Genomic DNA, 15,251 nt, shown 5'->3' with positions numbered 1-15,251 from the left:
TTAAAGCATAAATGTGAAGACATGGAAGACACAGAGACATGGGGCTTTAGTTCCTCTTTCCCTTGGTTCTTGGTTCTTCCTTTGCTCACTCAACAGTGATTAGGTAAAATCTCTTTTAGAATTCCTCATAATGGTATCTAATGGTAGTTGAGATATCAAGTTAAGTTACTAAGCTATCTGTTACTTATTTTGATAAATACATCCATGGGAACTGTCTAGAGTAAGTTTCTTCTGCTTGTAGCTAAAGGATCCTAATTGATAAAGGCATTCTGGTTCCCCATATTGGCTTTTATAGTACAAACTGTTTTGAGGTTTCTAACACAGGTTAGAGTCCTCACTCTTACTCATTATAATAGCTCCTTGGAGCCTTTTCAGAAACAAGATGCTAATTTAGTAATAAGGTTTTAATTAGGAAATAACCATGAGCATTTGTGAATATTTATCCTGTTATAGATGTTTTATAAACATTCATCATTTACTCCTTTCCAACAATCCTGAAAGGTAGATGCATAATCCCAATAATTCAGATGGTGAACCTGAGGATGAGAGAGTTTAACTCATCCAAAGTCAGGTAACTAGTATGTGACTGAGGGAGGATTTGAACCTGTCTGTGCTCACTCTGGTACTTTTCTTCACAGTACCAGAGCTGCTCCAACATGGCTTCAAAAAACTTAACTGAGGGGAAAACCCCATACACTTGTTTGTGAATCCTCCCTCATTTTATTTTAACCCACTGTAAGGGGCTCACTTAGACAACTTATCAAGGACACATCTATGGCTGAAAGGTCAGCATCCATCTAACTCATTTCTCTTGTGATTCAAAATCATATTGAAAATCTGATCTCCTGAGAGATGAAACGCTGGTGGGTTATTGCATTTCTTGGTTTTCTTATTTAAAAATAATTAATTTTGTCCATAGTTCCTTATCTCTTTTTCTTTCCCTAGTGCTGAGGTGGTGGACTGGGCTGGAGGCTGGGGAAAGGAACTAGGCGGGGGAGGCAGGTCCAGCTTTGCTTTTATTGGCAGTGAAGGCAGTTAATAGCTTAGGGAGAATAGGCTCCCTGCTGAACTTTGCTGCCAGCATGGCCTCTAAGGAGGCAGGGGATGGGGTTGGGGCCTGCCTGGGACCATCCCTTGGATTGGGGAGAGAGGATACTGGAGCAAATGATAGCAAGAGGCCTCCTTTTTTTCCCCTTTATTACCATCGGTAATATTACCAAAAAGGTAAATGCAAAACAAGGAGATTATAATGGGGAAAAGTGGACAACACAGCCCAGGGCCCAGGCCCAACTTCTCAGGGCATTTCCATCTGTCCCAGGGAGGCTGGTGCCTTCTGTTCCTGCCTCTTGCTCCTGAAGCAGATCTCTCTCTTATGAGATTCAGAATCTCCCAAGAACCAAAGTGTGCAGTACATATTCCTGAAAGTCACAGTGACAGGTGGGAATGTGGCCAAATGACCCACACCATTCATTCATCATTCCATGTAACAGGCTGCTGCTGTGCAGGGTTCCTGTGGGCCAACTGGTCCCAGCCAGCTCCTGAGCATCCTGACTTCCTCTGGGATCTGGTGGTTTTACCTGGACTGACCTTGGGCTGGGGTGCTGGAGAGTTTCCAACAAATGGATCAGTTTTGTCAGAAGACCTGCCTAATGTTTTATTTTGTGCTACATGTGCACAGTAAGTTCATTTTATTTTCAAAGTAATTCTTTACTTGTAGGTATAATTTCCCTTATTTTACAGAATCAGATTGAGGTCTAGGAAGTTAAATAAATTCTCTAAGACCCCACAACTAGTAAGTGATAAGAATGGGATTCAAACTCATGTGTGGTTCCTTATCTTTTTGGTGATGTTGTTCCCTCTTAGCTGTGCTGTTTACCCTAGTTGAGAGGACAACCCCTCCCTAGCCCTTGAGGAATGCGAATGATGATGAGAGTGATGAACAAGGATGGTGATCATTCCAGGAAGAATGAATAAACCTTCCACTGGAAGCTTTTGGATATTGTTTGAATTTCATCTTGTCTAAGTTACAGAAATTAATGAGCTACTAGATCTGGACCTGGTGTGCTTTGATAAAAAGACTTATTTTTAGTGCCTTAGCATTTAAAAGGATCTGTTATAATTTCATGCTTAAATAACACTAAATAAGGGTCTGTGCTTGTCTAGCATAATTGGAAGAAGCAAAGGAAAAGGGGAACAGTTACTTTCAAACAAATGGCATGAATGCATCTTGGGAGAAACTTGAAGATAGAGAAACCCCCAAATAAAACAAACACCACGGGTTTAATTATCCTCCTTGGAGAGCATTTCCTACAGGACAAAAACAGCTTTCAAGCACACGAAGACCTACAGGCTAGGCTGGAGATGTATGGGGTAGCAGTGGGAGTTAGCTGCGGATAGCAGGGTTGCCTCAGTTAAGGAGTGATCCTATCCATCAAACAACCTACCTGAGTTGCCTGAGGAGGAGAACACACAGGAGTGAATTTTCCTCCCTTCTCTGACTCTCTCAGGGATGATTTGTTGACTTGTCCTTTTGCCTTTAACACCACCGCCCTCCTGGCCTCTGAGACCACCTGTCTGAGTACCCCAGGCAATGGGGGAAAAGGTGGCTGAAATAAAGAAGTATGGGAGAGGGTTGAACCAATGGCATAGTAAAAGGACTGCTCTCTCAGACCTCTGGATCAGCTCAGGGTCACTAAGTTGCTTTCCTTCCCCGCTCTAATTGCTTTCCCTGCCTGGGAGCCTCTTAGTGGCGCATCCTCTTCCACGTAGCACCTCTTGGCCCCACCCCTCTCATAGCCACGCCCCTCTCCCCTCAACCTTCCCCGAATTCTGCCTCCCGCCTGCCTTTTTCTCCCACAGTAAAATTTTGCTCTCTCTGTGCATTTGCATTTCTGCTGACTGCAAGGATCAGTTTAATTTCATGGGTGTCATTTCCTTCAAGAAATCTCTCTCTGAGCAGCGGCCCATCGAATCCCCGATAAAACATATTTTCCTACAGTAATGATTTTATGGGCCCATAAGTCATGAATTTATTATGATCTCAGCCCCTGCTGCTGATTGCTGTAAAATGCAAAGTAATTAACAGCGAGCGGTAGCAGTTATTCCCACCTGGTAACGTGTTCCTTCGTTCGCTGATGGGTTTGATTAAAGTAATGACTAAAGAGTGAAGCCCGGCTGTAAAATATTAGCATGATTAATGCTGTATCCTAAATAAGAAACAAAACTAACGGGCGCGGTCTGAGGAATTAAAAAAAAATACACAATCTTTCCCTTTCCACCCTCTCCCCCCTTTAAGCAATTGTTCCGGCTCATTTAGAATATGTCTTCCTTCCCATTAAATAATGTATGGATTCCAAGGCCAGGGGCTGGCTAGCAGAGCCTGTCACACAGTTTCCATAACATCTTAGTGTTGGTGTTAATTTTTTCCCCTTTCCTCTTGGATTTGCAGAATGGAGCTTGGATGGCAACATACTTTGAGCTGGAGCCTAAATAGCTCCTTTCATTTCTACATGGGGCCTGGGTCTTCACGGTTCATCTGGGGCATGAGTGAAAGGGCTTCTGGTGACTTTGCTCCTCTGTTGGACCGGTTGGAGCTGGGAGAAAGTTTTGGGGTGAGGGCTTAGTAAAACCAGCTTTAACCAGAGAGGGATGATTAAAGTTGCTGACCTTCAGGGGCACCTGGGTGGCTCCGTCAGTTGAGTGTCCAACTTAGGCTCAGGTCACGGCCTCCTGGTTTTTGAGTTTGAGCCATGCATGGGGCTTGCTGCTGTCAGTGCAGAGCCTGCTTCAGATCCTGTCTCCCTCCCTCTCTGCCCCTCCCACTGTCGCACTGTCTCAAAAATAAATAAAAACGTTAAAAAAGTTGTTGACCTTCAACTTCACCTTTCACAATGTCAGGAAAAACTTGTTTCTAGTACCACCTTTGTCTGGGGACAAATAAGAACTCATAAAAATGCCTACAAGTGGTACCTAAACACTTGGAACATCCTTATTCCAGATGATGTGAAGATGTACACTTTTCTTAAAACCCCACCTTCCCTGGAAGGCCAGGTTGGAGGCCCTCTTGACTGTGGGCTTGGAGGCAGTTCTGCATGTGGAACTCCAGAGCATTTTGCCCTCTCAACTGTGAGAGCACCCCACCTTCCCGAGAAATAAGAGGCTGTAAATAGGTATGGCCCTTCAGAAGTAAGCTGTAGGCAAGTAGAGATGGAGAGGTGGCCTGCTGAGGAGGTCATGGAGATATGAGAGAGATGTGCCTTTGCTCTCCTGCAATTCCTCCAGTGACCCTGGAATTAATTTCACAATGACCTCTGTAGGCTAGGAGAGAAAGAGACAAAAGGAGGCAAATCAGGATTTGCCGGAGTGTGTGGGTAGGAGGAGAATCCTCCAGCCTTTGGTTCTGGCAAGATTTAGGAGGGTCTTTTTTATGAGAGGGTTGTTTGGCCAAGTGTTGGAAGACTGGGGCTATGGGAAGACAATCTCATTTCGTTAATTTATTATCAGGCACCTACTATACACCAGGCACAGGGATACAGTCCCTGCCATTAAGAAACTTACTGGCTAGAAACTCAAAGGGAAGAGGACAAAGAAAACCTCACTGGCAAAGAACAGGAGTAAAAGGAGAAATGGGAGTGTTGAGAAGGGCCTCGTGGCCATCATGGCCCTAGGGAGCAGAGTGGGTGAGGGGGCTGGAGAGAGAATGCCACCCTGCTACACAGGAGACAGGTGGCTCTGGGGCACCAGGCTGGCTCCGTCAGTTAAGCGTTGGACTTCGGCTCAGGTCATGACCTCACGCCTCATGCGTTCGAGCTCTGTGTCCAGCTCTGTGCTGACAGCTTGGAGCCTAGAGCCTGCTATGGATTCTGTGTCTCCCCCCCTCCCTCTCTCTCTCTCTCTCTCTCTCTCTCTGACCCTCCCCCACTTGTGCACTTGCTCGCTCTCTCAAAAATAAACATTAAAAAAGAGATGCTATTTTATTTTATTATTTTTTTCAATATATGAAGTTTATTGTGAAATTGGTTTCCATACAACACCCAGTGCTCATCCCAAAAGGTGCCCTCCTCAATACCCATCACCCACCCTCCCCTCCCTCCCACCCCCATCAACCCTCAGTTTGTTCTCAGTTTTTAAGAGTCTCTTATGCTTTGGCTAAGAGATACTATTTTAAAAAAAAGGAGACAGGTGGCTCACAGAGGTGGTACTATTCGTGAATCTAGAAGGCAAGAGACCACCTTTTCTGGGAGCAGTGGGCATCATTCTGGCTCACAGCCATAAAAAGCAGAGAGAACAGTGTCATCAGTATGCATCTCTCCTTGTTTCAGGAGAACTCAGAGGCTTTCAAAATGCAACAAGGTACTTGTGGAGGAAGAGCTGAGGCATGTATGGGACCGTCTTAGGGATTCAGGGACCTAATTGTGAAGAAAGAAATGACTGGTCCAGGGCTTCCATGAGGGGTAGATGTGAGGTCAGACCCCATTAACCAGTCAGTGCCCATTTGCATAGTGCATTGTGTTTCACATGCCAAGTTTCTGGAGGTTGTGCTTCCGAACTGACAGGCCACCTGGTTGTGTTTGGGCAGACTACAGACAGTGGCAGTTTTCACAACTCTCCTGTGAGTCCCTGGAACGTCACCTGTGCCACCCTAGGAAAGTATCTGACAGAAGGGCATCAGGTTTTTCCTGCAGCAGAAAGATAGCTGCTTTCTGGCTGGGGGGTATTCCTGCATTTTCCTAATCAGGTATGAAGCAGCAGTGAGGTGAGGTGGTGGGTCAGGTGAGAAGAAATCTATAAAAATATTTAAACTTTTTCCTCTTCCCTTCTTAATAAATTTTAAAAAATACCCTTGTTGCGTGAGGTTTCAGAAAAAATATAATAAACATGGGCCTTCCTGCCTTTACTCCTCCAACCCTTGCTTCTCACAGGGTAGATGAAGGAAAAGTTATTGGGATTGAGGTGCTGGTACCAGGAAGATAAATGCAGAGCCCTCCCTCTCTCCACCGCTGAGCAGGTCAAAAAATGATTGCATTGGGCGTGAAGGATTTATGTCTGCCGTGAGTCAGTCAGAGTGTCGGGGTAAATCAAGGCTGACGTTTTTAGCATCTGGGAAAAAAAAGCAATTGCATTTTATGTCTACATTTTGCTCGGCTAATCAAGGTGCGGAAGAGACAGTCTGCCTGGGGAAACTTTTCCACTTTTTATTATTTAGGTACGGTTTGGTTTTCTCCATAGAAACACAGAGAAGGTCTATAAAGGCTTCAGTTTAGAGTCAAGAAGAAAGAGAAGGGCCCTCCCTGTCAAATTTGATTTGGAGAGAGACAGAGATGTTGGCAGAGGAAGGGGATCTGGGATGGGGCCAGACATGGGGGTCGTCTAAGCTGTCTTAGAATCAAGGAAGTAGATGGTCGTCTTTGCGAAAAATTTCTCCTCTCCACAGGTCTCCAGCAGGACCTATCATGTCACTGTACCATTAGGGAAAAACTGTGGTTCAATGCTTTTGACTAAATTGGCCAGCTATTAATTGACTACTAATCAGTCCTTTAACTGAAGGCACCGGCAAAATAAGTAGATCACTTAAAACTGTTGAACTAGCTGATGTGTATTGACATAGTTCAAGATCAAGCCACATTTAATGTGTGTGAGGGGAAAAGAAAAATGAGCAGATTTACTAGTGATATTTCTTTTTAGCTTTCCTTTTCCAAGGCTAATTATCGGTTTATCTAAGTGCTTTGCCTTAGTAAATGAGAATGTATTTGGATTTCATAAGTCTTCTATTTTGCACCAGGGACTAGATTCGGCAAATATACTTTCATGTGTTAATGGGTAGTAATCATGATAGCTAATTTTTTTTGAGGGGGAGGGGATCTGGCATCTCATTAAATCTCCAATGCTTCAGAAGATAGTTATGATCTCTGTTTTACAGATAGGGAAACATGGGGCTTAGAGATATACTCCAGGCGTGCATTCCAGGACTAATATACTCCAGTTTATACCCAGTTTAGATATACACTCCAGATTATATCCAGCTCTTCTTAGCTAGTAGGAGCTAGAGAAATTCTTTGAACAGAGGCAATTCTGTTTTCCCAGTCTTCATCCCTAACTTTTATTCCTATTGTTTCAGATTTGATCAAAGCAGAGATGCCCAGTTAGTCTAACAATGTTGGGAACAAGGGATTCAACAGAAACAGATTTCATGAATGACCAGGTTTTTCTTTTCATGGCCCTGAAATAGCTTGGGAACCAGCCACTGGTCCTGAAAGTGTGTACTTACGGTGATGATGATGATGATGATGATGATGATGATGATGATAATAGTTAAAATATATCACCTCCTTGCCATGTGCCAGATGCCATGTTAAGCTTTTTATTTTTATTTTTTAGTGCTTATTTATTTTTGAGAGAGAAAGAAAGAGCACAAGCAGGGAGGGGCAGAGAGAGAGGGAGACACAGAATCTGAAGCAGGTTCCAGACTGTGTGTGTGTGTGTGTGTGTGTGTGTGTGCGCGTGTGTACACATGTCATTGCTTTGTGATGTCTGATATAAGAGATTTCTGGGTTTTCTTTTAAAAATTTAAAACCCTTCCAGGGGCACCTGGGTGGTTCAGTCGGTTAAGCATCTCACTCCAGCTCAGGTCATGGTCTCACAGTTGGTGGGTTCGAGCTCCACATCAGGCTCTGTGCTGACAGCTCAGAGCCTGGAGCCTGCTTCAGTTTCTGGGTCTCCCTCTCTCTCTGCCCCTCCCCCACTTGCAGTCTGCCTCACTCTCTCAAAATTAAATAAACATTAAAAAATTAAAAAAAAAATTCTAAACCCTTCCTCTGTATGCATGTATTTAATTTTAAAAGAATGGAGAAGAAAATACTATTTGAAATTTCAATCAGTGCTTCCCTGCCCAGGGCCCTAAGACCCTTAGAAGTCCGTCAAGAGGTGATGAAGACCTTAAAGTTATCTTCAGTGTATCAAAAAGCCAAATTAAAATTGATTTAGTGATAATAAGACATCAGGGTGGAACTCAAACACCAAGCTTATGGAATTATATTAACTCAGGTAATACGGGTTATTGCACACTGATTATTCTTTGATGAATAAAGATAGGGAAATAGAATATTCTTTAGTAAAGATTGCTAATTAGGCAAAAACATATTAAAAAATAAGAAACCTTGTAGAGAAAAGAAAATAAGGGTCTTGTGATAGAAAGCCTGGGAGCCTCGATATAAAGGTTTCTTTTTCTTTTCGTTCCCTGTAACTTGGCTATTTGTTGAAAATGTTAGCAAAATATCTTCAAAGCCCAATGAGATAATTTATGTAAATTGTTATGCAAATACTAGGGTTTTTTGTTATTAATATTAACAGTAATAGTTATGGTAATAATCTTGCTTTGGAACAGGTGATTTCAGGTAACAATTACATCAAGACGTTTATTTTAACCTTTTCATTTCTTGACGTTGTATTGGTTCTCTTCTTCACCATATCCAGCATTAGCATAGGTGTTTCCCGAGTGCCGTGGGCTCTGTGTACGTTCATGTGTGTGTGGGCATGTGTAGCGCATGCATCTACGTGGCTGTGTGAGTGTCGTGTTGCCCTCACCCCCTCTGTCTTGTGCAGCTGCACCTGACAAAACTCTTTGTTCCCAAAACTTGTTTGAAATGGTGATAAAGCATTTGGGTCGTGGTGTGGGTTTTTACTCCCACGTTTTGCTGTTAATTAGACAAACCTCACCACCAAATCCTCTCCTGCCTCTGTGGGGGCTGTGGGGTCTATGAGAAGCTAGATTTGAAAATCTGGCTGTCATTGTCTTGGGCCTGTGCCTATGGACACAAGGTGGTTTGAATGTCACAAAGAGGTTGTAAAATCAGGTGTCCCCAGGTATGCCCCCAACACACCCAGCTAATGCCAAAAATGGATTTTACTTAATTCTTCCTTTTTAACTAGTTGTTTTTATGCACTTTGGAGACAGTCTGAGTAACACTATTAATTGGGCAGAGATTAGCACATAATCAAATCACATCTGCTTTAAAAAAAAAAAATCAGAGCCCTCTTTATTAAAACAGAATAAAGTGTAAATTAGTCTGTAGCAACCTAACTCTGTTCTCCTGGTAAAAAAAGGATATCAAGTGGAATAAGATTGGCTCTAATTATCAATCACTTCTTAGTCTGCCTCTGTACTTCTTTATATTCCCATTATTTCTTCCATGGCATTTTCGGTTTCTTTTCTCTTTATCATCACCGATTTCTCCCTTTCTTACTGCATCATTCCTACCTGTTTGCACACATGTTGTAGTATTTTCCAAGTTAACATCCAGTCAAAATAAAATCCTGTCTTGGGGGGCACCTGAGTGGCTCAGTCGGTTAAGCATCCGACTCTCGGTTTCAGCTCGGGTTGTGATCTCACGGTTTCATGAGTCCAGGCCCTGTGTTGGGGCTCTGCATTGGCAGCGCAAAGCCTGCTTGGGGTTCTCTGTTTCCTTCTGTCTCTGCCCTTTCCCCACTTGTGCTGTCTGTGTCTCTTTCAAAATAAATAAACTTAAAAAAAAATCCTGTCTTGACCCCTTATTGGCTCCAGCCAATGTCTCAATTCTTTGCTTCCCTTTAGAACCAAACTTTTTTTTTTTTTTAAGTTTTATGTATTTATTTTGAGAGAGCAGGCAGGGGAGGGGCAGAGAGAGAGGGAGGGACAGAATCCCAAACAGGCCCTATGCTGTCAACGCAGAGTCCCACGTGGGGCTTGAATGCACAAACCCTGAGATTGTGACCTGAGCCTAGATCAAGAGTCGGACATTTAACTGAGTGAGCCACCCAGGACCCCCAGAACCAAACATCTACAAGTTGTCAAATTGTGTTTATTTCCTCCCCTCTTCCATTCATTCTGCAGTCTGCTCCTTTGTCCAGAAGGTGGCTCAAGCTCACTGACCCTTTCCTCACACTGTCCAAGGACAGCTTTTCAGTGTTCATGTTAATCAGTCTCTGGCCACCATCTCCAGGGCTGGACACGTTTCCCCTCAGCATGGTCCTCTCTTGGCTTCTGTGAATCCACACATTTCCTGGTGGTCCTTTTCCCTGCTGGCTACTCCCTTCAGTCTGGGCTTTCTGAGTGGGGTTGTGCTTGAGGGCTTAGCTCTGGGCCTTCTCCTGTGCCTGCACTTGCTTCCTACATGATCCCCTCTATCCCTGTAGCTATAACTGCCATCTGTAATGCCAATAACTCATAAACTTAAGTCTCTAGTCCAGAAATCTCCTCTGAGATTCAGACTCCTATATCCACCTGGCTACTTGATGTCTCTACTTGGGTGTCATCACATCAGGTATCTCAAAGGAAACATGTAAAAATGGAATTGTTCATTTTCCCCTCTTACCCACTCCTTTCCCAGAATATCCTGTTTCCATAAATGATGCCAACATCAATGTAATTGTTCAAGCCTGAAGCTCTCAATTCACGAATAAGTGCTGTCACATCTATTGCATTCATTTGTTCAATTAGCGGTTATAGTCAGTTCTCATTATTTGAGTTAGTTTTGTGCTATAAAGTCATAGAGAACACAAATTTAGGGAATACTGGACCATTGCCCCTAGGGAAAATACAGTGTTCTTGTGAGCCTCTGGTCACAACATCTTTATCAGCCGCTCAGTAGGTTTTATGTGTGTTTTTGTTAAAAGATGCCTTTATTTTTTATTTTTTATTTTTTATTTTTTTATTTATTTTTATTTTTTTCAATATATGAAATTTATTGTCAAATTGGTTTCCATACAACACCCAGTGCTCATCCCAAAAGGTGCCCTCCTCAATACCCATCACAAAAGATGCCTTTAATATATATTGTTGATTCATTAACATTGAACTTGGGTCAATGGCATTACATCTCATTTCTGAACAAGGTTTATCTAACAAGTATTTTCTCTGCAAGGCCCATCACAGCCATTTGTCACTTAGGAACCCTAAGAAACACTTGAGCACTACACTTAGGGACTCTTTTAAATGGTAAAAACGCCAGCAGAAAGCATGAAAACACAAAGTGGCACTAAATATACAGGGAAAAAGACATTTGTTCATGCAGCAGGAGAGCTGAAACAAGAAAGCAGAGTGTTGCCTTGTTGGACCTCAGCTAGGAGCACGTGTGTCAGGAAACTCAAATTTCTCACCTGTCTGCATGTGTGCATATGTGTGCCATGAATACTGATTTTGGGATAAAGTTTAGTGAGTAGGCAGATTCACAAATAGGGAATCAGTGAATATTGAGGATTGACTGTATTAATAGTTATGTGCCAGATGCTGTGATAGTGACATTACTCTGCTAAGCAAAACAGACATGGTCTGTCCTCTCATGGAATATACTCACTCCAACTGATGAGTATATTTTGAATTCATCTGCCTTTCTCAGATTCTTCCCCCAGATACCCTAGTTCTTACCGCCAAATTTCTCATTTGGGCAATTACTTATTAAGTAACCTCCTTCAGTCTTTTCCCCTTCCATTCTCCAAAAATAACCACAGTAATCCCCTCAAACATGAATTATTCAGATTTCTGCTTTTTAACTTTTAATGGCTTCCTATTTCTAATATTTACCGTGATGGCGGTCGTGTTGGCCTCTGTAGCCTCCTCTTGAACCACAGCCTCCCTTTGCCCCTGCTTCCACTACACTGGCGTCCTTTCTGAATCTCGTGTGTGCTGCGTTCTTTCTTGCCTCTGAGTCTCGTATGCCTGTGCCTATAAGCATTCAGTAAACTCTTCACCCTCAGATCTCATGCTCTAGCTTTCCCTGAACACATGGTCTGCCTTGTTATTTTCTATACAAAGATACCCTCTTCGTTTTTAACGTGCTTGTTATTTAACGTTCTTACATTTTGGCTTCTTTACTGTGTCACCCCTACCAGACCTGAATTCCATGGGGGAAGAGACCCTGTTAGTTTTGTTTGCCACCCATTCCTTGTACTGGGTTACAGTAAGCACATAATCGATACTTAGTGAATGCACGAATTAGTGAATCACGGAATGAATGGCTAAGGGTGTCAAAGGACTGATGTATAGCAGCTTGTGTCAGCTAAGGTAGAAAAGCCCCAGTATTGTCTTCATCCAGATTTCTTTTGCTGTTTCCAGTCATCTTAAGCAGCTTTATTCTAGTTCCTTACTGTGGATTTATAAGTTGGTGTTTTTGTTAGGTCCAGTAGCCCATCCTCTACTAAGCAGAACTGGGTATTTGCCATTGCAAACTACTTTTTTGAAGCAGGTTTCCATGGCTCACTGTACCACCATGGCCCTCTGGGTATTCCTGATGCTGTCCTAGATAGTCAGTGCCTTTGGGGGACTCTCCCCAGACAATTCCGCATGTTAGCACACTCGCCAGTATATCAGGCTTACAGTATGTCCTTTCACAAGTGAGCAAAAGCCCTCATGGGGACCAAGTCTTATAAACCACCATCTGAACCTAAGCTCACCTGCTGTGGGGCTTGTGCTCACCCAATGTGGGGCTTGAGCTCACCTAATGTGGGACTCGAACTCATGAACTGTGGGATCATGACCTGAGCCAAAGTCAGAGGCTTAACTACTGAGCCACCCACGTGCCCCAGTGAAGAACTTTTAATAATCAGCTGCTTAAAGACAAAATAGGCTGCTTGAGTAGGTAGTGAACACACACTCCTTCAAGATGCTAAAGGGCTATTGCCTGGAACATCAGAGATAGTATTATTGTATTTGATGAGTCAGTAACCTCAGAGTTTTCAGACTGTGGTCTGTGAATTACTTGCATCAGAATCGTGTGGGTGCTAGTGGGGCAATGGGATTGAGTAGTACATTGAATAATTTGCCCATCCCCATGTAGTATCTTTGTGAAAAACTACTTCCTGGACTCTACCCCGGCTCTTGGCATAGATGCTCTGGAAGATGAAGCATGGGGAATCTGAAGCTTGAAAATTCTAGCCTAGTCTCTAAAGTTATGCTCTGCCTTCAGATTTTGGCTCCATGATCCCATAATTCTATATTCAGCATCCACTCAACAAATTATTGGAAATTTCTAAGTATCAGTCACTGTTCTTGGCTTTAGAGATTGTGATGGTTAACTTTATGTGTCAGCCTGGCTAGATTGTGGTACCCATTTATTTAATGAAACACATACCTAGGTGTTCCTCAAAGGTATTTTGTAGATGTGATTAACGTCTACAGTCAGCTTAAGTAAAGGAGATTACCCTTGATAAGATGGGTGAGCCATATCTAATCAGTTGAAGGCTTTAATAGTAAAAACAGTTTTTCTGGAGAAGAAATTTTGCTTCAAGACTGAAGCAAATTCCTGCCTGAGTTTCCAGCCTGTTGGCCTGCCCTACAGATTTTAGACTTATTAGCTCTCACAATTGCATAAGCCAATTCCTTAAAATAAATCCATATACTATTAAATACACATACACACACACACTTAAAAGATAAAACATAATCTATATATTATTTTTTATATAATATATGTAATATATATAGGTATATATCTCCCATTAGTCTGTCTCTCTAGAGAACCCTGCCTGATTCAGAGATACATCTGAGAACAAAAAGAGCCTCTGATCTTATGTAGTTTAAATTTTAGGTTCCACAGAGAGCTATTATATTTTCAGTGGTTTAAAATTTATTGAAACTTCTTTTATGACCCAGCATATGGTCTGTTTTGATGAAGATACCATGCACACTTAAAAAGAATATGTATTCTTCAGTTGTAGGTCAAGGTGGTTGGAAAGTATAATTTAGGTCACCTATGTCTCTACTGATTTTTATGGTTGTTGTTGTCTGAAGTGTTCTATTAGTTGTTGATAGACGGGTGTTGAAATACCCTACCATGTTGTGGAATTGTCTGTTTCTCTTTAAATTCTGTAAATTTTTGGTTTAAGTGTTTTGTAGCTCTGCTATTAGATACATGCCACATTGATGATTATTATATCCAATTGATGAATTGATCCATTTGTCACATTGAAATGTCCTTTATCTTTAATGTTACTTTTTATCTTTAAGTCTGTTTTATCTGATACTAAAATAGCTGCTCTGGCCTTCCTATGTTTTGCTGTTTGCCTAGTATATACATTTCCATACATTTTCTTTCAACCTATCTCTTTTGTTTGTTTCAAGTTTTTATTTAAATTCTAGTTAGTTAACATACAGTGTAATATTGGTTTCAGGAGTAGAATTTAATGATTCATCACTTACAGACAACACCAAGTGCTCATCACAAGTGCCCTCCTTAGTACCCATCTAGCCCATCCCCTGCCCATTTCCCTCAAGCAACTCTCAGTTCTTTATAGTTAAGAGTCTGTTTTTATGGTTTGCCTCTCTCTCTTTTTTCTCCTTCCCCTCTGTTCATTTGTTTCTTAAATTCCACATATGGTTGTAATCATACAATACTTGTCTTTCTCTGACTGACTTATTTTGCTTAGCATGGTATACTCTCGTTCCATCCACATCATTGCAAATGTCAAGATTTCACTCTTTTTGATGGCTGAGTAATATTCCATTGTGTGTGTGTATACAAAAATACACACGCATACATATACACACACATATACATACATACATACATACCACATCTTCTTCATCCATTTATCAGTTGATGGGATGTTTGGGCTCTTTTCATAGTTTGGCTGTTGTTGATAATGCTATTATAAACATCAGGTGCATGTGCCCCTTGGAATCAGTATTTTTGTGTCCTTTGGGTAAATAGTGCAGTTGTTGGGTCATAGGGTAGTTCTATTTTTAACTTTTTGAGACCCCCCCCCCACCCGCCCAGTACTGTTTTCCAGAGTGGCTGCATAAGTTGACATTCCCACCAACAGTGTAAGAGGGTTCTCCTATCTATTTCTATTTAAAATGGGATCTCCTATAGGCAGCATATAGTTGGGTCTTGCTTTTTTAAATCCATTTTTACGATTTCTGATTTATATTGGAGTGTTTAGTCCATTAATGTTAAATGTAATTGATATGTTTGGATTTTGGTTCATCTTTTATTTTTTTCGCTTTGTATACTTTGTTTTGTTCTTTCTCCTCCCCCTCCTTATTTTTGGATCAAATAATTTTAGAATGCCACATTAATTTATCTATTAAATTGTTGGTTTTTTTTTTTTGCATTTTTACTGGTTGTTCTAGAGACTACAATATAAATTCTGAACTTTTCACAATCAATTAAGGGTTAATATTGTACCAATTTTTATAAAATATAGGGACTTTGCAACTGTTTAGGTTCATTTACCTCCATCAACCCCAACCAGTCCTTTATGCTATAGTTGGCATATGT

At 41.7% G+C, this 15,251-nt stretch overlaps 1 protein-coding gene across 1 annotated transcript in view; it reads left to right on the top strand.

Moving 5' to 3' along the window:
• LOC122211995 overlaps nt 1–15,251 on the top strand; it is a 500,798-nt gene that overhangs the window by 69,188 nt on the left and 416,359 nt on the right. Inside the window, exon 4 of the mRNA XM_042925590.1 lies at nt 1,491–1,677. The gene's annotated coding sequence lies outside the window, so the exon portion shown is untranslated. The remainder of the gene's footprint in view (nt 1–1,490; nt 1,678–15,251) is intronic.

This window comes from Panthera leo, chromosome F3, assembly GCF_018350215.1.
Source record: "Panthera leo isolate Ple1 chromosome F3, P.leo_Ple1_pat1.1, whole genome shotgun sequence".
NCBI lineage: Eukaryota > Metazoa > Chordata > Mammalia > Carnivora > Felidae > Panthera > Panthera leo.
The sequence above is the reverse complement of the archived record's forward strand: the minus strand, read 5'-3'. Positions and strand labels throughout refer to the sequence as shown.